The sequence below is a fragment of the Lissotriton helveticus genome, chromosome 5_1 (assembly GCF_964261635.1).
Source record: "Lissotriton helveticus chromosome 5_1, aLisHel1.1, whole genome shotgun sequence".
In the NCBI taxonomy this organism is placed as follows: Eukaryota; Metazoa; Chordata; class Amphibia; order Caudata; family Salamandridae; genus Lissotriton; species Lissotriton helveticus.
Window position 1 is genome coordinate 1,928,795,188 of NC_136065.1, and position 21,480 is coordinate 1,928,816,667.

A 21,480-nucleotide genomic window follows, 5' to 3' on the forward strand; every position below is an offset into this window, starting at 1 on the left:
CGTGCGATTTTCGGTTCCGAGCCAGATATCGTTATTGTATCAGACGCCAGCAGGTCCGGGTGGGGCGCGTGATGTGGCGAGTTCACGACAGGAGGTGTGTGGTCACCACAAGAGCAACAGTTGCACATCAACTGTTTGGCACTCTTAGCGGGATTGTTTGCGATCCAATGCTGGACCAAAGATTCAGTTTGTTCCTGCGTGCTGCTCAACATGGACAATGTATCGGCAGTCCGATACATCAACCATGTTGGGGGCACGCGTTCGCGAGCGCTCTCGGACATGGCGGCGAATTTTTGGCAGTACTGCCTGTACCATCATGTTTCCGTTAAGGCGGAATACTTGCCGGGTCAAGACAACCAGATAGTGGACTTTCACTCTTGCCATTTTTACTACGGGAGTCTGTGGGAGTTACATCCGGGGTTCTTCGCGGACCTCCAGAGTATCTGGGGTCCGTTCTTAGTCGACCTGTTTGCCTCCCATTTGGATCACCAACTTCCCCGGTTCTTCAGTTGGAAACCAGACCCCTAGCTGCACGGACAGACGCATTCCTGCAGAACTGGCGGGACGAACAGGCTATGCCTTTCCCCCGTTCGCCATGCTCACAAGAGTCTCAGCCCACGTTCAACGCCAGAGAGCGGACGTGGTCCTCATTTCCCCAATTTGGAGGTCTCAAGTTTGGTTTCTGGTTCTTCTGGAACTTTCTTAGGATTCTCCAATCCCAGTCCTCCGCTTTCCGATTCCTCTTCTCAATCCGGACAAAGTTGCCCACCCACTAATAGAGCAAGGCTCTCTCAACCTGATGGCGTTGGCGGATTACAGGGGGCGGTGGGTGGTCCCGGGTCTTTTGGGAGCGTCTTAGAAATTCATGTCCAAAGCATGGGCCGATAGTACCATCAAACTATACCGTTCAACCTGGAGGAGGTGGTGCCGTTGGTGTAAGTGCGACGGAGTCTCAATCCCGTGGCAGCAGATGTTACCTCTATCCTGAATTTTTTGGTCTGCCTGGCGCAGGAGGGCTTGGCTTATAGAACACCTTCCGTTCCGCCATCTCGGTGGGTCATACCATGGTTGACGGTTCTCCTGTGGGCAAGCATCCTTTGGTCTGTAGTCTTCTTCGAGGCATTCATCTCTCTCTGCCTCCTGAACCTCGTTATTCCCAACTCTGGGATGTTAAACAGGTTTTAAACTTGTTCCTTTCCTGGCAGCCTGACAGGTTCCTCTCGAGGAAAGAACTGTTGGCGAAATTGGCGATGCTTCAATGCCTTATTTCCTGCAGAAGAGTTTCGGACGTTAGGGCCCTGGATGTTTCCAGCAGGATCTTCTCCCCCACGGGGGTCACATTTACAATTCGGAGACGAATGAAATGTAGGACGAAGTCCATCTCTTACACTGCATTTCCGGATACTCCGAAGCTGTGCGTAGTCTCTTGCCTCAAGGCATACCAGGAAATGTCAGAAGAGTTCCGTCCGCCAGGTGCGCAGCAATTGCTTATTGCACTCAAAAAGCCTCATAAAGCGGTCTCTTCCCCCACCATTGCCCGGTGGGTAAGGTGGGTGATGCAGGAAGCTGGAATTGACCTTCAAGCCTTCAGCGCTCACTCTGCCAGAGGAGCAATGGCCTCCAAGGCATTTACCCTGGGAGCTCGTCAGGAAGACATTCTGAATGCAGCAGATTGGTCTTCAGACTTTACCTTTAAGCGGTTTTACTTCAAACTGATTATTGCTATGGCTCACTTGGTGGTGAGCAAGCTTTAGACGAACATAATCCTCGTCTCCGGTCCTGAAATAGAATGAAAAATGTCCTAGCTATCGTAACGGAAAGTTTCAATTCTATTAAGGACTCGGAGGCGAGGATTATCCCACCCAGGGTTCAAGTTTCTCTTTGGTACCTTCCCACCCTCGTATTGGAGTAAGAAGATGTTTGGTTATCTTGTCTTCAATACCAGCTGATGTTTGGTGTATGATTCGCTATGCTGTTTCCCCTACAGGTTAAGCCTTAGCCATAGCTGTCGCTTATACTTTATTTTGTTTTGCAGGCGATTCTGGTAAACAAGATTTGTAAAGCCTCCTACCTGGCTGCCCTTCGGCGACGAAAGAAGGGGAATGGACAGTAACAGAGGACTGCCATCACCACGGAGCCCTGCGATTGGTGCAGAGGAGAGGATACGTTCTACCTATGGACACTATCATTTTCTTGTTTATTCCCTATGTTTCATGGGAATAGTAGTTCGTTTTCTTAACTTAAAATGGCTGCTATTCAATAAAGTGGAGAAAGAATAGCATAATCCTCGCCTCTGAGTCCTTAATAGAATTGAAACTTTCCGTTACGATAACTAGGAAATTCTTCATTATCCTCCTCTCAGACTTCCAGTAAGGATCAGTATCCTGAGGTAGATTACTTCAGCCCCTGTGAAGGAACTGTCCCAAAGGACCTTGGGACTGACGCTGCAGAGTTCTTGGGACAGGGGCCCTTCAAGGGCAGACATGACCCTGGAGAACAAATCCTGCCCTTCTCTTCAACAGCTAAGAGAGCAAGCTGCTGCTGAGGAGGCAGGAAATGTCAGTGAGCCCCATGGGATCTATTGGGAAGATGGGCTTCTGTTTTCTGAAGGTAAAGACCCCAAGCCTGTTGCCACCAGGAGGTTGGTAATACCTCAGAAAGTTTTCTTCTATCCCTAGCACATGATGTTCCCTTTGCATGACATCTTGGGCAAAGCAAGACTTGGGACAGGCTTGTCCCTCACTTTGACAGGCCCCATATATCTTAAGAGACCAAGGAGTTTTTTCGCTTTTGTGTCACTTGCCAAGCCAGTGGTAAGTCAGGTGGCACTACAACGGCCCCTTTAACTCAACCTCCAGTGGTTGGGGTTCCCTTTGAGACTCTGGACACAGTTACATCCTAGTGGTGGTGGATTATGCCACTAGGTATCCAGAAGCTATTCCATTTAGGACCACTACAGCTCCTGTGGAGCCTAGGGCCCATCTGGGAGTCTCTAAAAAGATATTAGGGATCTACTATGTTAACATGAAAGAGCATCCTTTTTGTCATGTCCCCCTTTTTTCCTGGCTCATTTTGATGGGTTTTTAGAACTCTAATTAGCAGTATCACACCTGTGTTTTCCCTCTGAAGCAAGTACTGTACTTTGGGTTTTGCTAACTTGCTTAATCATTTGTCTGTTATGCCATGGGAGATGGTCAAAAAAGCACCTGGCATGGAAGTTAAATGACAGAAGTGTACTGCAGTGTGCATTTACACCACCACATATATAGCAAAAATGAAAGGATGCTTAATATATAAAAGAATATGGCATACTACTTATTGGGAATAATATGCCCTCACTGAATCAATCAGTCTAGAATAAGATTTTTCATGAACAGGCCTAGATGTAAATAAAATCCTTATTTTAGATCTCTCCTCCGCAAAATACTAGTAGAGTGTTTCAAAATCCAACAATCTGGATAAATATGCCATCTATGGCATAGGGGCTAGGGACATGAGTGGCACATGTCAGGAACTGAAACGGCTCAAGGAGGGGCCGGAGACTGTTCCATCAATGAACTGCTCGAGCGATCCAAGAGATTTGCGCAGTCCTGGCGACTAAGATTTACGCAGTGACTGGAGATGTGACACAGATTTATGATGACATGGAGTAGATCTGCGAGAGGGTACACGCAGTGGAAGTCAACCTTACAGACCATTCAAACATTGCAGGCTGAAGTGTGGCAGCTGAAGGAGAAGAACACCCACCTCGACGTAAATATTGAAGATGCTGCGGGCCGCTCCAGGCGCAACAATACCAGCTTGGCTGAACAGATGGAGGTAGGGGATGCAGAGTGATTTGTGGAGAACCTGGCGAGGACTTATCCGCCCGATTCATGGTCGAGCAGGAGTGTCTCGTACCAGGGACCCGCCAAAACCTGGAGCCAAGCAGAGACAACTCCTGGCCCAAATACTGAACTACTGGCACCGCAAAGCAATCAGGCAGCCCGCCAGTATAGCCCCATACTGGACGACAACCATGCAATCATGCTTTCCCCTGACTATACTCAGGATATCCAGGTACAGCGCAGATCATTTGATAAGGTGCGCAGTTTTGGAAACACTGCAATATATAATAATTTCCAAGCATGGTTAAAAGTTTTTGCGGAGGGGCGCACCAGGTTCTTCAATGTAGTACCAGAGGAGGCCTGGGAGAGGCTCAAGGGATGGCGACCCGTGGAGCTATTACGGCAGAGGAGCAGCCGTGCTTCGCCATCGAAACAAGTTACAGAGGAACCACAGCCAGACAGCAACATGAGCAACTAACACTTTTTCCTTTGGGGAACTGAAGGAGTATTGGAACATAAAAGTTTGAATCAAGATTTAATATTGGGAGAAGTGGGGGGCGACAGGTAGTCTAAACCTGCAGTTTGAGGATGTGGGGGGGTTCTGGTTGGGACACGGGGGCACAGACAAGATGGGAGGTGACACATGCACGCACAGACCAGGGAGACCTAATGTACTGCTCAAAACAATAGTTTCCAATGACAACTCAGCGGGGGCTGACACTCACTGTGGGAATGTCACTGTAATGTCATGGAATGTAAACTAGCTCAGGCACAATTTGAAGAGAGGGGTGGCATCCAAGTACGTCTCTTGACACAATCCTGACATAGTCCTGCTCCATGACACACATCTGGTGGGAAATAACTGCATATTCCTTGTACACTCCAGCTTAACGACTGGATCACATGGGGTAGAGATCCTTGCACATAGGTCCTTGCCATTCTGAATCATACAAACATGGGTGGCCCCCGGGGGCTGCTATGTGGCAGAGCATTCAAAGAGTAATCCTTGACAGTGACCTCCTGGTACCTCCTGCCAGGACGGCAGGCTAACTTTTAGGTAATCTGGGAGACTGGATACTCTGCCTGCCCCAGACAACCACTTTGCTAGTTGGGGAGATGTCAACCTCACCATGCAGGGAGACTGGGATAGGGTCATCTGGGGGTTGGGGGCAACGGAGGGCGATGCCCACCTGCAGTCCAGTACAGGGGCACTGGGGCTGGTTGACTTATGGAGGGAAGAAAACCCCAGGTTCAGGCAATACTCTTATGCTTCAGGGACAGCCAGATTGATGTCCCATAGAGATTACTTCTTTGTGTCAGGACCCAAGTGGCTCAAGTTCGGTGGAACGCATCATTTGGCACGTGGGAATTCGGATCATTCCCCTCTGGTTACACGGTTGCTGGTCCTGGCATGCCGTGCCTTGCAGAGCTGGAGACTGGATCACTGGGAGATGATCAACTGGCAAAGCAAGGAGGTCATGAGGATAGCTACAGAACAATACTTCCAGGACAACGCACACTATACCGCCCAAAATGTTTTGGGAGCATACAAGACCGTGATGCAAAGATGCTCCTTTTGCACATCACCGGGAAGCCAAAAGAACGGGAAAGGTAAGTTCCAGCGCTCAAGGAAAATATATGTTGGTGGGAAACAGAGTGCAGATAATCCCAACCCAGACCTCACACACAAAATCACCCTTGCCAGGGATGAATACCACAGAATGATGTGAAGTGAGGCAAGGGCGTAATATAGGCCTAAGCAGCACATGGTCTACGATGTGGCGAATAAGACGGGCAAGCTAGAGGCATTGTTAGCACACAGAGAAAAAGGTTAGTGGTGGGTACCCGCGGTGGTGAATGGGGTGGGGGAGATGTGGGCCAAATGACAACAGATATAGCAGAAGCGTTTGCTGCACACCTACACTGTATGAGTCTAGGACAGAGGCAGAAGGGAGGGAACAGTGCCTGCGATTCATGGCAGAGATTCTGTCACTGGAAATTTAACTCTGATGACCAGGAGATGGACGGGGACTCAGCTTGTGAGGAGATCAGGGAGGCAATAGGCCAGCTGAACAGGTGGGAAACCCGTGTCCCATATGGGTTCCTGACTGAATGTTATAAATGTCTCAAGGGCAGGCTGACTGCCCCCTTACGGAAATGTTATACGAAGCCAAAAAAGATAGAATCCCTGCCAACATCTGAACTGCCACCATCTTAATGATATACAAGGAGGGCAAGCCAGTGTGCCTCCTACAGGCCCATAGCCCTTGAACCTGGAGGTGAAGATCCTAGCCAAGGTACTGCAAATCATTTGCTCCGGGTTGTGGACAAACTAAAACACTCGGATCAGTCCGGCTTTATACCTTAAAAGGTCCACGAGACACCATCTATGAAGGCTATTTGGGTGCCTGGTGTGACGGGGGACCTGGGGAGCCAGCGGTTCTACTGGCGCTGAATGAGAAGGATTTCAATTAGCTGGAATGGAGGTACCTCCTGGCGGTGCTAGTGAGGATGGGGTTTGGGCTTGAATTTCTAGCCTGGGTCCAACTCCTAAACCACGGAAGCGGGTCCAGGTCAATGGGGTGGTGTCCCCAAAATTCGACGTCAACAGGGGTACTAGGCAGGAGTACCCTCTCTTGCCCCTGATCTTCCTATTGACACTAGAGCCCCAGGCCAATTGGGTGACGGGTGATGTGCAGATCAGGGGACTCCATTGGACCCAGGATGGGAAGAATCTATATCCTGATAATATACTACTATATCTGTCTGACCAGGGCCAGTCCATACCCTACATCTTGGAAATCCTGACTATCTTTAGAGACAACTCCGGGGTGCACATTAACTGGACGAAATAAGTGGTGTTCCTGCTTGCTTCTGGACAGCGCCAGCTGCATGGGGTAGGCTCCCAGCACCGGAGAGCTTTAAACACATGGATATATACATAACGTGGGACTGAGCGGAATTTCACAGGTGCAACTTGGGACAGATCCTGCAGGAATACAAGGCGGATGTCTGCCACTGGTGAGGGCTTCCGCTCTTGTTAATGGGCAGGGCTGCTCTATTTATAATGATTATCCAGCCCAAGTTTCTCTACATGCTCCAAAACATGACTTATGGAAGTGGATGCAACAACTAAGCTGGTACTGTGGCATTAGGGGGGGCGGGGGTAGTCATTCTCCCCTATGCCCTGGTCATCTCTTACGAGGGGCCCACATGAGGGAGGCATTGTCATATCAAACATGCAATTGTATTACTGGGCAACCCAGCTACTGCATTTGAATGGGTGGGATTTCGACCCTTAACAGATACCAGATGGGTCCAGGGTGATACCTATGGCATCTAGATAGGACCAGTCGCACGGGCCAGCCCCACACTGGTAATGATTGGGACCTGGAAGAAGACCACATAGAGGTTGGGCAGGAAAACTGGTGCAAGAGACATCCCTATGGGAATCTAGGATCCTGGCAGACCTGGACGGATGCCCACATTGGGACACAATAGGGATTTCAAAGTTGGAGCATGTATGGGGAGTGGTGGGCCCCTCCCGTTTGAAGACCTCCAGACCCAGTATGAATTGTCCCATACACAACGCTATCGGTACTCCAGATGAAACATGCCCTGACAAGCTATGCGGATGTCCTCTGAGAGGTCATGGATCAGACTCTCTTAGAATACAGTATTGGCGGCGTTACTTAACAGACATTCCGTATGCCATGTCTATATAACAATCAACAATAGTCAACCCACACTGTCCTCATTGAAAGAGATAGATCTGGGTGCTCGGGAGGATGAGGACTTATGAGAGGCCTGGAGACACCCTAGGGAGATGGTGATATAGGCAGAGTTCTGCCTGGTTCCTTTAAAAATCACAAGGCCTATTACACCAAGACTAGACTACACTGCTTAGGGAGGATAGATACAGGTGGGTTCCTGCGGGGATGTGGCCGGCCGGGCACGCTAATGCACACACTGTTGGGCTGCCGGAGGCTTAAACGCTACTGGGACCAGGTGGAGGATCATTTGACAGAGGTCATGGTGGAAATTATTTTGCATTTATAGCTGTATGTTGTTTTTTTGTTCATAAATTGTGGAGGAGTGTGGCTCACTGATTAGAGCGGCAGACCCTGATGCAGAGGTCTGGCCCGGGACCAGGGTTCAATTCCCGACGAGGCAGGGTCCTGAGCCCAAAATGTCCACGGACTCGATAATTCTCGCCTCGGTGCCTATTCTAATCATGGGGTCCCACGCTGCAACTCTGGGCAATAGTTGCTTAATCTCCACTATGGCGGCCCACCCACTGCGGGATGCCTGGCTTTCACCCTGGGGATACCCAGTAGGGGTTATCTCACAGGGAAAAGCCAGGACGGGTTCCCAAGGCAAGCGCCTTGATGCCTTCGGGTGATACGTGCGCTATATAAGTCGCAATACATAAATTGAATAAAGTTTTTTTTTTTTTTAAATGGTGGAGATAATTTCACTGGCCATGCTGGGAATTTGGGGGGACCAGACGATACCTAAATATGCTTTGCTGTTGTGCAAAACAGCCCCCATGGTGGCCAAAACAGACATAGTCCAGCAGCGGGTCTGCGAGAACATTACCACAGTCGAACACTGGGCAACTAATCTGGATTGGTGCATGCAGGCTGAGAAATCTGTGTATGAGGCCCGCAGATGCCCAAGGAAATTCAACAAGGTTAGGGGCCTATGGAGACATCACAGACCTGGACTAATTAACACACCCCCTCCATCGCAGGGGGTTTTGCTACCTTGTGGATAAAGCAGGCTTGGCCCACTGGGCAATCCAGTTCTTATAAAATATGGTGAAAAGAGGAGAAGTTACTAAAGTGTCTGAAGCTCACTGACCCATCTAGTGGAAGTGATGGCATTGGGAAAGGTTATTTCCATATATCAAAGCCAAAAGAAAGCACAGGCTGAAAGAGCTGATCTATTAGAATCAATGAGCACTATATTGAGAGACTACCGCAACTGAGAAGAGGACCTTAGCAAATATAGATACAATTGCTTCCTCAAAAGCCTTGATTGCCTGACATGTGGAACTTCCCATTAGAAAACAAATGTTCAACAGAGACTCCACCAATTGAATATGGCTAGAAGAGGACTATGTCTTGTATCTTTTTACCAAAACTGGAATGATGTTTGTGCTATTTGTGTATGTCGGAAGGGTGAGCAGCCTTGGGAAACGGATCGAGGAGGAGGATCTAGATCTTCCCTTGAAAGATGCCATCATTAACTTGATCTCCCATGTTGAATGGCCTTTGGATCCAACTAAGCAAACAGACTCTAAGAGGCAATCCCATCTAACCATCCAGACACCAAGGGCCCTTCTGGATTGGATCCGTTTTCAATATCTGGACATGCAACAGAAGGGCTAAAGTCTGAAGATATGGATGGTGAATTCAGAAAGAAATAATCGAAAATCTCTGAAAAGAAGCAAGGAAATCCTTGTCATCTATTGACCCGGTGTAGAAAAAAGCACATAAAAAAGCAACTGACCTCACTTGTGCTTGAGCGCCATGCATGTACTCAGTTGTTTCACTTTTGATAGAGTCAAGAGACACAGGTCAGAGCACCAGGCAGCACTCACTAGCACCAGTAGCTTTAAAATTGCTAGATCAAGTCGGCTGACCGGTAAAAGAGAATCATTTAGAGCACCAAGCAGCACTAACTAGCACCAGTGGCTTTAACATTTCTAGATCCAGTCTGCTGCCTGGTAAAAGAGAATAATTTAGTACTTTTTACTTATTCAAATTATTTCTCTGTACTATTGAGCACCATATTGTATTCACTAGTTTTGTACTGTTAAACACCTTATATCTAAATCACCTCAAACTGTAGGTTTTTTATGCTTATACTTGTTTTCTATATACACACGTAAAGCGCTCTGATACCTGCAAGGGTCTTGTTGCGCTATATTAAACCTTCAAAATAAAATTAAATAAATAAATTTACGTAAGCAGAAGTTATTCATTAAGAAAACTATAACTGATGTAAATTAGAAAATAAGATGTTGTCTAGTAAAGAAGGAGATGTACTTGGATGTCTCTGTGATTTCCCAGAATGTTGATGAACATTATCAACCCTTGTTTCAACCCCTTCCATGCTGCCGTCGGCCATTGGCCGACGGCAACGCTACCTCGCTGGTGATGCTGTCGGCCAATGGCTGACGCGGCCCCGCCCGTTTTGCGGAAGTGCCGCACTTCCGCAAAATCGCGGGCGCAGTGGAGGGGTTAAAGGCAGAAGTACACAATGTTTTTTTTTAATAAGACCAATTTTACAACCCAGTACCTGACCCTGGGTCGAAAAATATCTCTCTCAACCCAAGAGTGCACATTTAGGTATGGCATGGTTTTGACTGCATTTGGTAATACTGATGAGAGGAGTTTTAGACGTCTTCTGAATGTCACCAAAAATGTTACACTTGGCCAAGAGGGTGGAGAGAAGACTGGGGGATGAGGGACTTAGGCGTGCGGTCGTACAGGAGCATGCCTATGCAGTGAATTGAGGGTGATGCGCACAGATTCTTGAATTGAGTTCTGTCCTTAATAAGGATGAACAGGGGCAATATGATTAGAAAGATGTACAAGAACAGTATGACCAGAAATATAACCCACATTTCATAACTTTGAAGTTTTGCCTGCAACTCTGTAAAAGGCTTCAACTTGTATCCGGTATAGAGCTTATAGCAGTTGTCTACCGATAAGAAAAGAACTATAAAAACATAGGCAGACTTGTAGCCTAAGCGCACAGACTGTTTTGCTTCACCAGTGCTATTTTTTAGCTGTAAAAGATCAAGTCTAATCCTAAATCTTTAGGGGTGCATGGTTATCGTCTGTTTACATGAGGTAACAAATTATGAGGAATCAAGAGATGTACGTAGCGGAGCAGCTATGAGTTTACCAGGTTAGATCTTCCTTCAGGGGACTCTGCAAGTGATACTGTGTTGGAGAAGAATACCGATATATGTATCTTGTGAGAAGGATGTTTTAATTGATTCTTTAGGTTCCTGCACTACTTGCCAAAAAATAGAAATATTGGGGTACTCCCCAAGAGCCCTGTAATACTGACAGTGAGAACCCCAAAACTGAATAACCTGACAAAAAAACACAATAAAGGTCAGTGAAGAAGTTGCTTGCATATCTGAAACATTAGCAGAAACATAGGTGTGGTGAAAAATGGAGAGGGCAGTATGTCAAATACTCCGTCAGCATATGCATTAGGGGCTTGCAAGTACAGGGACCTCACTCACATCATTAAATCCTTTGAAACGAATGTTCAACTCAGAACTTGTATTTAAATATCCGAAACGGAAAAGGCACTAAGCAAACTCTAAAGCATATCTTCACAATGAAGTGAAAGTTACTGGGTCCAGTTAGGTGAAAATATACTTGGACATTACTGTGAACTGTTAGTACTTTTCAACTAGGAATCCACTTTCAGACAGAAATCTCAGCCGTCAGCCCCTTTCGCATCCACTCTGGCATTGCTATGACTATTTACCTTTTGCGATCTCCTTTTCTCCACCCCACTGTATGCATATAAAAGTGTGGGGCATTGCTGGGGGTGGACTTTCCAAAGAGGTTATCAATCATGGTTCTGGAAACTGTATGAAAACATTTTCCATACATATAATTATTAACCTCTATCAGGAATGTCTAACCATTTACAAAGTAGGGCTGACTCCAGCCAGGACATTGAATGTTTTTCTGCTTAGAATTCAATTCATTTTCAAAATGTACAGAAAAGTTTCAAATGGTATCTTTCGGATGCCAAAAACTCATTGCTTTAACTTCAACATATAATACTATAGCATTCCAAAGAACTAGTGAGATTTTGCATATTTTAAACATCCGTTTGTGATATATCCAAAAAAGTTTTAGAAATTGCCTAATTTAATTGTATGGTTTTAAATATGAAAATAAACAAATTGACTGAAAGGAACCTGAAAAGGGATCTACCTCAACAAGACGAAGTTATTTCTGCTTTTCAGAACGCACAGCTCTACAAAACAAATAGAAAAATCTAAAGAATTAGATTAAATATGTGCAGATTTAAAGAGAACACTATTTGTCAAGACAATACTGATTATAGGAGTACTGTGAATTTATTTTCACGTTTTCTATGCTAAATGTTGCTGCAGGTACAGATACATTTACTCAGGAATATGGCTGCCTGGCTTGCTTTTAGGCGCTTTCATAACATCATTTTACTTTTGTACTACCCTCCTATGCAACAGAGGCCCGTCCAACTCTTTCCAATGCATGAAGACTGTCCGTCAAAGGTCAGGCAGACAGACACTTTAATCGTCGGATCAGGCATCCATTCGCAATTCATGTGCTAAATGCGCAAATGCCTAGCTGCCTGAGTGGAAATGTGCTGGGCTGAAGATTTCACAGCCTGGTGAGAGGGACCTCCTCAGCCCGGCAAAGGTTTCTGTGAGTCCCTTCTGTGAGATAGACTTGGACCTGGGAGCGTCAGTTTTTTTCCATTAGTAATGTTAGTAGCAGAGCGAGGTGAGGTCAGCAAGTCTCACCCCACTCTGTGATGTGTAAAGGACTGCTCCTGAAGGTGAACAATGATAGTAGGCAGCAGCCCCAATTCACCAGGAATCACAGAGGCTTCCCTCATGCCAGCCAAGATGTGGCTGGGTAAGTTTAAAAAAATGTTCAGTACATGTGTGGGTGCATGCATGAATGTTTGTGTGTGCAGACTTTGAATGGGTGTGCATCAATCAATCAGTACTTGTTAACTGCGACTACTCACCCATACAGGTCTCAAGGGGTTTCAAGGCAGTTGGGAGGAGAGCTGCAGGTCCAACTGGGCGATGCGGTTCAGTCAAAGAGCCAGGTCTTAAGATCCTTTCTGAATTAGGTCAGTGAAGGGGATAGCCGGAGGTGGAGAGGAGGGGTGTTCCAGGTTTTGGCAGGGAGGTAGGAAAAGGATCTTCCTCCGGTCCTGGTCTTGCAGATCCAAGGGACGGTGGCAAGGGCCAGTTGGGCAGAGCAGAGGTGTCTGGTGGGTACGTGGAATGAGAGGCGGTGGGTCAGGTATGTTGGTCTGGCATCGTGGAGGGCTTTGTAGGCGTGTGTGAGGAGCTTAAAGGTGACTCTTGTTGACTGGAAGTCAGTGGAGTTCTCATAGGTGTTGGAAGATGGGCCTGCAGCAAGAGATGTAAGGACCAGTCTGCCTGTGGCGTTTTGAACGTTCTGTAGTTTCCTGAGGAGTTTCTATGGGAAGCCTGCGTGAAGTGCACTGCTGTAATCGAGTCTGCTGCTGATGAGTGCGTGGGTGGCCATCTTTTTGGACTCAGTGGGGATCCATCTGAACGTCTTTCGAAGCAGGCGAAGAGTGTGGAAGCATGATGAGGAGACAGCGTTGATCTGGCAGTTCACAGTGAGAGAGGAGTCCAGTATGATGCAGAGGGTTCGTGCGTGGTCCTTGGGTGTTCCTAATGCGGCACGCCACAAGGAGTCTTTCCAAGCAGCGGTGTTGGGCCCCAGGATGAGGACTTCGGTCTTGTCTGAGTTGAGCTTGAAGCAGCTGTCTCTCATCCAGGTGGCGACGGTCTTCATCCCATCCTGGAAGATATTTCTGTTGATTGTGGGCTCATTGGTGAGGGAGAGGATCAGCTAGGTATGTCGGCATAGGAAATGGTGTTGAGTCTGTGGTTCCGGACTATGGCAGCGAACTGACCCATGCAGAAGTTGAAGAGGGTGGGGCTCAGGGAAGATCTTCGTGGGTTCTCAGAAGAACTGTGGTAGTCTTACTCGCTGTGTTCTACCGGTGAGGAAGGAACGGATCCAGTCCAGGGATTTGTTGCAGATGCGACGTCGTGGATTCTTGTGCTTAGGGTGCAGTAGAAGACGGTGTTGAAGGCAGCCAAAAGGTCTAGGAGGATGAGGGCTGCTGTTTCTCCCTGGACGAGGAGGGAGCGGATGTCATCGGAGACAGCGGGGAGGGCAGTCTCGGTGCTGTGGTTGCTTGGATGAACTCAGAGAGTTGGGCGTTGATGGCCTTCTCGATGACCTTGGGTGGAAAGGGGAGCAGGGAGATGGGGCTGAAATTCTTGAGCTCTGTCGGGTCGACAAACTGTTTCTCCAGCAGGGGATTAATGTCAGTGTGTTTCCAGTCGTCGGGGAAGGTGGCGGTCTCAATAGAGCAGTAGGTGGTGCGGTGTAGTTAGGAGGCAATGGTGGCTCTCTGGAAGATGTGATGCAGGCAGAGGTACAAGGGGGCTCCGGAGTAAATGCTCTTCATGGTCTTGAGAGTATCATGTCCAGGAAGTGGAGATGTTCCATGGTTGACGTTGGATCGTCCGAGTGGGTGGTCAGGCGGAGGGAGTTCTTGTGGAGGATGGCGATGCCTCTTCCTGGTCAGATGGTGCGGTCCTTGCAGGTGATCTTGTAGCCATCAGGATGGTGGTGGCGATGTCCAGGTACGAGCTGGGGTTCATTCAGGTTTCCGTGAGGGAGGCGATGTCAGGGGAGACAGAGTCAAGGAGGTCCCAGATTTCCATGGCGTGTTTGTGGAGGGAGCATGTGTTGAGGAGGATGTAGCTGATCCGGTCGGGTGCACTGTGGGTCAGCAGGGCAGCAAGAGAAGTTGGAGTGTAGAGGTGGGTGAGGGTGTAATTGCAGTTTCAGCAGGAGAAAGGTCCTTGGGTGTCCTTCGGCAACGAGAGGTGGCAGGTGGCGTGGCGTCCAATGTTGAGGGCGAGGAGGGCGCTGGCATCATACATGTACAAAAGGGGGTGGTGATGGACGGAGCATCTGAACCAATCAAACACTCACACCCAGTCAACAGATCTGGGTTTAATCCATCACTGTTCTTTAGCCCACTCTGCCACCCCAGTTCAGACATGGCCATATGCAAATCAGTCTGACCCTGTGCCTCATGGGAACAGTCCAGCCCGAACTGACAAGCCATGCCTTCCCTGGACCGGAAACAAGATACCTAGGACCGGTTTCTGGCATCTCAGCTGTCTCAGCCAGGCTTGCTTGAATATAAAGTGAAAGCAGCCCACGCTGGTAAAGAAATAAATAAGCGATGCCGCTAAAGTGAATGAGGCCCCCCCCGCTGTAAATTAAATAATTAAGTGCAGCCGCTAAACTGAAAGCGACATGCGCTGTAAACGAAGTCATTTAATAAGCACGGCCCTATATAGTTAAAGCGGGCCACACTATAATTTAAAAATAAATATAAAAGCAGGCGGCCGTCTGCAATGTCGTGGGTTGAATAAGGGAAGGTCATTAAAGAAAATTGTGTTCACCGACTTATAAAGCAGACCGTGTAATGACATAAGTAAAAAGTCCAGTCGTTATGGGAGGTTTGAAATGCAGATAAGGTGGTGCCAAGGAGGGACTACTAAGCCTATTTACAAATGAAAAAGCAACGATTTTGCAAGGACACTAACAGGAGCCAATTCAAAAGATGAGGGAGAAATGGGCACAGCTTCTATGTCGTACCTCAATACAGCATGCCTCACAGAGCAGCGCATGCTCTGCCCAGGCTGGACCTAGAAACAGTTTTGATCTACAGGCTCATATTAAGATATATGAGAGGTCGGCTCACCCATAACTTGTCATGGCATACTTCATCACAGGTGACCTCTTACAGTGGCTCTTGGCTCTAGGCAATAGCTCGCTTAATCTTCCCAACGGCCCCCAGCGCCGAGATACCCCTTTGGGGGTGATTCGTGCGCTATACAAGTACTGGATTTACATTTACATTTTACAGTACCACCAATATCACCTGGATTGCAGCGTATGGCTCATAGGGTACTTAGGGGTATCTGTCACAAAACTGTTAACCACTGACATGTCTTATAATGCAAATGTGTTAACTAACCGTCCATGGAATGCTCTGGAACCGGGACATTAACACTCTTATGCTTCTTATGAGGACTCAGACATTACCAGAAACCCCACCCCGCATTTGAATTAACTGAGACTACAGCAAATGCTTTAAATTACCTAGAACCAGGCAAACTCATCCATAATAATTTCTCCACTCAGACCTTCAAGATGGTGTTAATCTGAAACCACACCTCAACAGATTTATAGTCGGACAAAATACTCTCCAAATATGTATCATTTAATATAATGTCAAATTTAGCATGGTAAAATAACAAAATGGCTGGCTAGTGATAACATTAGATGTGCTGCCTGACTTGCCTTTAATTGCATAATTTGCTTTTCGTTCCTAGCGTACAATCTTGTCAACCCAATCACAATTTGGTCTGCCCTTGCTGCAGAATGGTAGTGGCCATGCTGATAGAGCAGTAGGATCTAGATTGCGATATCAGCCCGTTGGCACTGGTGTTAAAGCCTCCACACCACTTCACAAAATAGTGTGATCCTGGGAAAATGGCAATATATTCTACTGCCTTCATTTCTCAGTATTTAAGCATGAGCCACGATTACGTGATATATAACTCAAGGCATAAATGTGTTTTTCAAGTGGCTATATTAGTGCTTTCCAAGAATAGATTTTAAGGACTTGTCATTCAGTATCATGTACACTCTGGCCTTCACATTTCCTCGGATTTTGGATGCCAACGAAACCAATCACATTGGTGCAGCAAGTTTCTTTTCTTAAATTGATCTTCATACAATTTTCAAATAATACAATCAGGATACCTCATCTTACCTGTGGAAATTTCCAGTTCATTTCTAACATCCTCTAAACAAGATCTAGAGACCAATCAATTAATTGACTTTTGGATCTACTGTAGAAAAGTGCCTCTTTTGACATGGTTAGCTCCCACTTTTTGCCTGATATCGGATGAAATTTCAAACTGAGTGCACTGAGTCCCTGCTAACCAGGTCCCCAGTACCAGCTCTCATCAAAACTGACCACAATTGGCACAACTTCAGCGGCCCCTATAAGTCCCTAATAAAGGATACTCCTGGTACCTAGGGCATGGGCACTGAAGAGGGTCCTCTGGGGCTGCAGCACTGATTGTACCATCCCAGGAACCTCTCACCAAGGCTATGCACTATGCCATGGCTGGTGCGTGTCCTAGTGCAGGAACATCCAAAGAGTCAAGGAATTCTCCAGCCTGGCAATACCAGAAATGTTTCTGACCTTATGGGGTGAGAGCCAGCGCTCTCAGAGGATTGAGACAAAGCCTGCTATGGGCGGAGGAGTTTCACACCTTCTCCGGAACAGGGTGGCCTTCTTGTGCAGGAAGCTTCAGAGGCAATTGCGTCTTTGAAATCGAACTCAGGAACCTCCAGATAATGGGGGAGGCCAACGCACCCTTTCCTGCTCCACTTTTGGCAGGAGGAAAGGTGGGAAAATGAGTTAGACGAGGAGGAGGGTCCCCACTCAGCCTACACCACCTCGAAGACGAGGTAGGGGGAGTGAACCCCCTCTCCCGAAATTCCACCATTGTGGAATCATGGAGAAACCTCCAATCAAGGCTAGGGTAGTGCCTCTTCCCGCAGAAGTGGCCACAGAGGGTGTAGACACCCTAAAGGTAAATAGCCCATTGGCTACTACCGGTCTCCCCTTGTGAAGCTCCTAAATTCAGTATTTAGGTGGCACCCCGAGACCTGAACATCAGATTCGATTGACTGGAGAAGACTAGGACAAAGAAGACCCTATGCTTTAGTACTGAAGCCCAGCGGCAGAAGAAAAAAAGGCACCACGGAGTGTGACCGAGCCGAGCAGCAAGATGGCTGCATAGTGTAGCGGCTCTGCCGGCTGAGCACTAAATCCGTCGCATATCCGTGGTCTGGTGGACGATCGAGACATTTAAACCAACCAAAATAGTAAGCTTATCCCCAGAGAGACAATCTGCGACATCCGGAGACGTGTGTGAAGGTGGGAACCGCAGATTCAGTGCAGGAGCGGTGCGGCCCACCCCAGGCCATTAAAACAGAGCAGAGAGCTACAGGGGAATTGGGCGGCGAACCAGTCTCAGCCCCCCCCCCCTGATACATCCTGTGCCTCCGGACACAGTCTGCACCAGGCGTGGAGATCGCGGAGGGTCCGGGAAGGCTAACACAGTGGACACAAGCTTCAAAATCGCGGACGGCTAACATCGGAGTCCCGCTTTGCTGCAGCCAGGGAGCTGCACACCCATAGACGCAGCGGTGAGTCCTCCCGCTAGCAGGCGCATCTCTCTCCCCCTCCTCTGGCGAGAATACGGCACCCGACACCATTATCACCGGGTGGCCGTGAGCTGTAGTTTACGGGTGACAGCGGCCGTCTGGAGGGGGCGGGACGTCAACAGAAGGCCCAAAGTAGGAACCGCGCAGCGCAGCTGCTGCCGTGGTCCTCGAGCGGTGATCGGCTGAGGACACAAGGACGCTGCGTGCATCCGTGGAGTGGAGTAGGGGACACACCACAGGAGCCTGCCCTCGCTCGACTTCCTATATACTGGGTTTACCCGGTGAGTGTGGGCGATTTGTGCCCAGCCGGGGTGCTGACCCTGGGATGCACATTAAGTGGGCCACAAGTGTCGTGCTTATCTAGGAGGCCTGGCAGCTACTATCCTCCACTACTGACTGACACACAAACTAGAAGCCTGATCGAGAACCATTGTACTGGTTGATGGAGAATCATGCCAAGACCACGTCCCCCTCCGCTGAGGTGACATTTCGGTGGCCTGGGGCTGCGGTGGGCTGCACAGCGTCCCATCGATAACGAGGGGAGGGCCAGGGCCTCGCTCTCCGCGACATCCTGAGGACCGTGGCAGAGTAACCGTGCGACAGAGAGACACTCTATATATCCTCCAATGCCTGGATAGATTGTGCTTGGGCCACAACACTTACAGTGGGACATTACATATATACCCTACAATTGCTGTGCTGCATTGGCGTCTAACGGTGCTCCCTCCTTACGAGATTGCGACTCATCTACACGGGTACGCATTGCACCAGCGGGATCCCTCAGTGGTCCCGGCAAAAGGCATTATTCCACAAGGAGCAACATCACAAGCCGCAATGGGGAAAACCGACAACAAACAACCAAAGCTCAATTTCGAAAAGTGCTCTTTGCGCTTCCAAGAGGCTCTCACACCATCCTTAACAGTGGTTCCCGAGACTCAAATGGACTCTGACCAAGAAGACGACATCAGAACGCTGATGCATGAGGTGAGAGGCAGCCAGAAAGCTATTGATACTAAACTGGACAATATGTCGGACAGGATGGACCACATGTCACAAAAAATAGGTAACACGAAGGCCAACTGGACATGATGGAGCAGCGGGTCTCAGGCGCAGAAGACCACCAAGAGACGAGTAGAACCGTGCTCCGAATGGAGAAAGTTCTCGAAGTGAATAAGGCCCGCAATGAGGATTTGGAGGCGAGGTCTAGGAGGAATAACATTCGCATCACGGGGATTCCGGAATCCACCAACATTCAGAATATGGAAAGGTACGTGGAAGACCTACTCCAAGATCTATGTGCAGAAACCCTCACACCGATGTTCCTGGTGGAACAAGCACATTGTACCCTGGGCCCAAGATCTAAACTGGGAGCCCCTCCAAGGCCAATTATAGCTCGACTGTTCAACTATAGGGACAGAGACACTGCCCTGAGAGCAGCTAGAGAAAAAGGGGACATTCAATACCAGGGTAATAGAATTACGCTGTTCCCGGACTTTACCCAGGCTGTCCAGTCAGCGAGGTGAGAATTTATACCGGCTAAGAAATTGCTACAACAATCAGGCATGAAGTACGCAATGCTATACCCGGCCAAACTGCGAGTCCACACAGACGATAAACCCCTGTTCTTCACCGATGCCGGCGCAGCTATGAAATTTGCAAAACAGAAGGCCAAACGACATCGACAACAGGAAGTTGACGCCTTGCACGAACCCGAAAACCAGATGAGTGATAATGACTGATGAGATAATGTACAGGAGGGTGGGCACGATACACCATTGGGAGGCTTACGGTCAGTAACTGCACACGTCAGATATGTTCATTTATACTCTGCCGTCCTGTCCAAAAGTGACAGGTAGTTAGCAGGCAAACCTGCGCCCCATGCGGGATGATTCCCAGTTGTACGAAGTTACGAGGGCTCCCTCGTGTAGGGAGAAGTTTGACGTGGGATACGCAACCTGTTTGGGGGGTTGTTGTGGGTGGTGGGGGGAGGGGAGGAGTTATTGTTTGTTGTTGTTTACCACAAGACAGTACAGCCGCAGAGCAATGTGATCTTATTCATGGATAGTTGGATCCAGCCAGGACAATGTGTATACTCAAGCATAACACGATCTATAGACACCCGATATTACTAAGGGCGTAGCAGGGAGAGCACGCAAACAAGGATATACCTGTCTTGGCTCTCCGATGGCAAGGGCAGCAGCATGTCTAGCCTCAACTGCCTTACTTATGTTATAAAACATTTATATCGCGCACGGATGCTCAAGAGTGTCCCGGCGCGGAATGTGCGAGGTGTAAACGACCACGGCAAATCCAGACTGTACACTCATATCTATCTAGACACCAAATTGATATGTCTCCTGCAAGAAATGCACCTTTTAGGGTCGACACACATGAGATTGTCCACGGCTCATTGGAGCGAGGTCCATAGTGCTAGCTATGCCAGTTACTCCAGGTGGGTAGCAACTCTTATTCGGAAAGGAGACCCCTGGCATACACAGCAATCAATTGTGGACCCGGGGGTTCGCTTTCTTCTCCTGAAGGGAACATTATACCACCGTCCACTGATCATAGCTAATGTCTACGGGCCAAATGTTGATGACCCTGCTTTTTATCAAACCCTCTGGCACAGAATCCAATCTATGAGAGACTCAGCGATACTTTGGGGAGGGGACTTCAACATCACGGTCTCTTTTCACCTAGACAGTGAGGGTGCGACACGCACACATCATCCGCAAGCGTCCACAGCCTTACAAGGCATCATACAGGATTATAACTTGTCGGACCCTTGGAGGGCTGTCCACCCGGAGACGCGAGAGGGTAGCTGCATCACACATCATCGTCAAGCCTGGTCTAGAATAGATTTTTGGCTTTTAACCAGTGACTTGCAGACCACAGTAAAAACTGCCAGCCACCACGCTAGGACACTATCAGACCATGCCCCAGTAGGCCTGGCACTGCTAATTCGGCAGCCTTATAGACAGCCATTTTCCTGGCGCCTCCCATCCAATGATATCTTGGACTCGGCATTTCGCAAAAGTATCAAAGTGGATATTCAAGATTACTTTGACCTTAACACGGGGTCGGTAGAGTCAGTGGGCAATCTGTGGGAGGCATTTAAAGTAGTAATTCGGGTGCATTGTATTGCAGAACAGGCTCGGTCATTCGAGATGTTAGGAACACTCTGAGCCGCATTGAAAAGGAACTACACACGTTGGAAACTCAATACTGCGCGACACCAACACACTCTCTATTGCCCAAGATACGCAACTCGCTCACGACCTTTCAGGAAGAATACATAAACAGGCTACAGCGCGTAGATATGGGGATAGGCCGAGGAAAACACTAGCCACTCTCCTACGGGACCCAGAGGTTCTCCTTTTATTACAGTATTGGCCACTGGGGAGGGGGAGCTAATTCGCTCTCTACCGGATGTCCTGTCCGCAATGCGGGGTTTTTATGCGCACCTATATAAATCTGAATTAGGCCCGACCTAGGACCTATTACTTGAGTACTTCAAC

The 21,480-nt window shown here is 48.3% G+C and overlaps 1 protein-coding gene across 1 annotated transcript in view; it reads right to left on the minus strand.

Moving 5' to 3' along the window:
* Nucleotides 1-21,480, minus strand: part of IGF2BP1 (insulin like growth factor 2 mRNA binding protein 1) — a 1,614,238-nt gene that overhangs the window by 1,559,535 nt on the left and 33,223 nt on the right. Inside the window, exon 2 of the mRNA XM_078645534.1 lies at nucleotides 11,804-11,846. The gene's annotated coding sequence lies outside the window, so the exon portion shown is untranslated. The remainder of the gene's footprint in view (nucleotides 1-11,803; nucleotides 11,847-21,480) is intronic.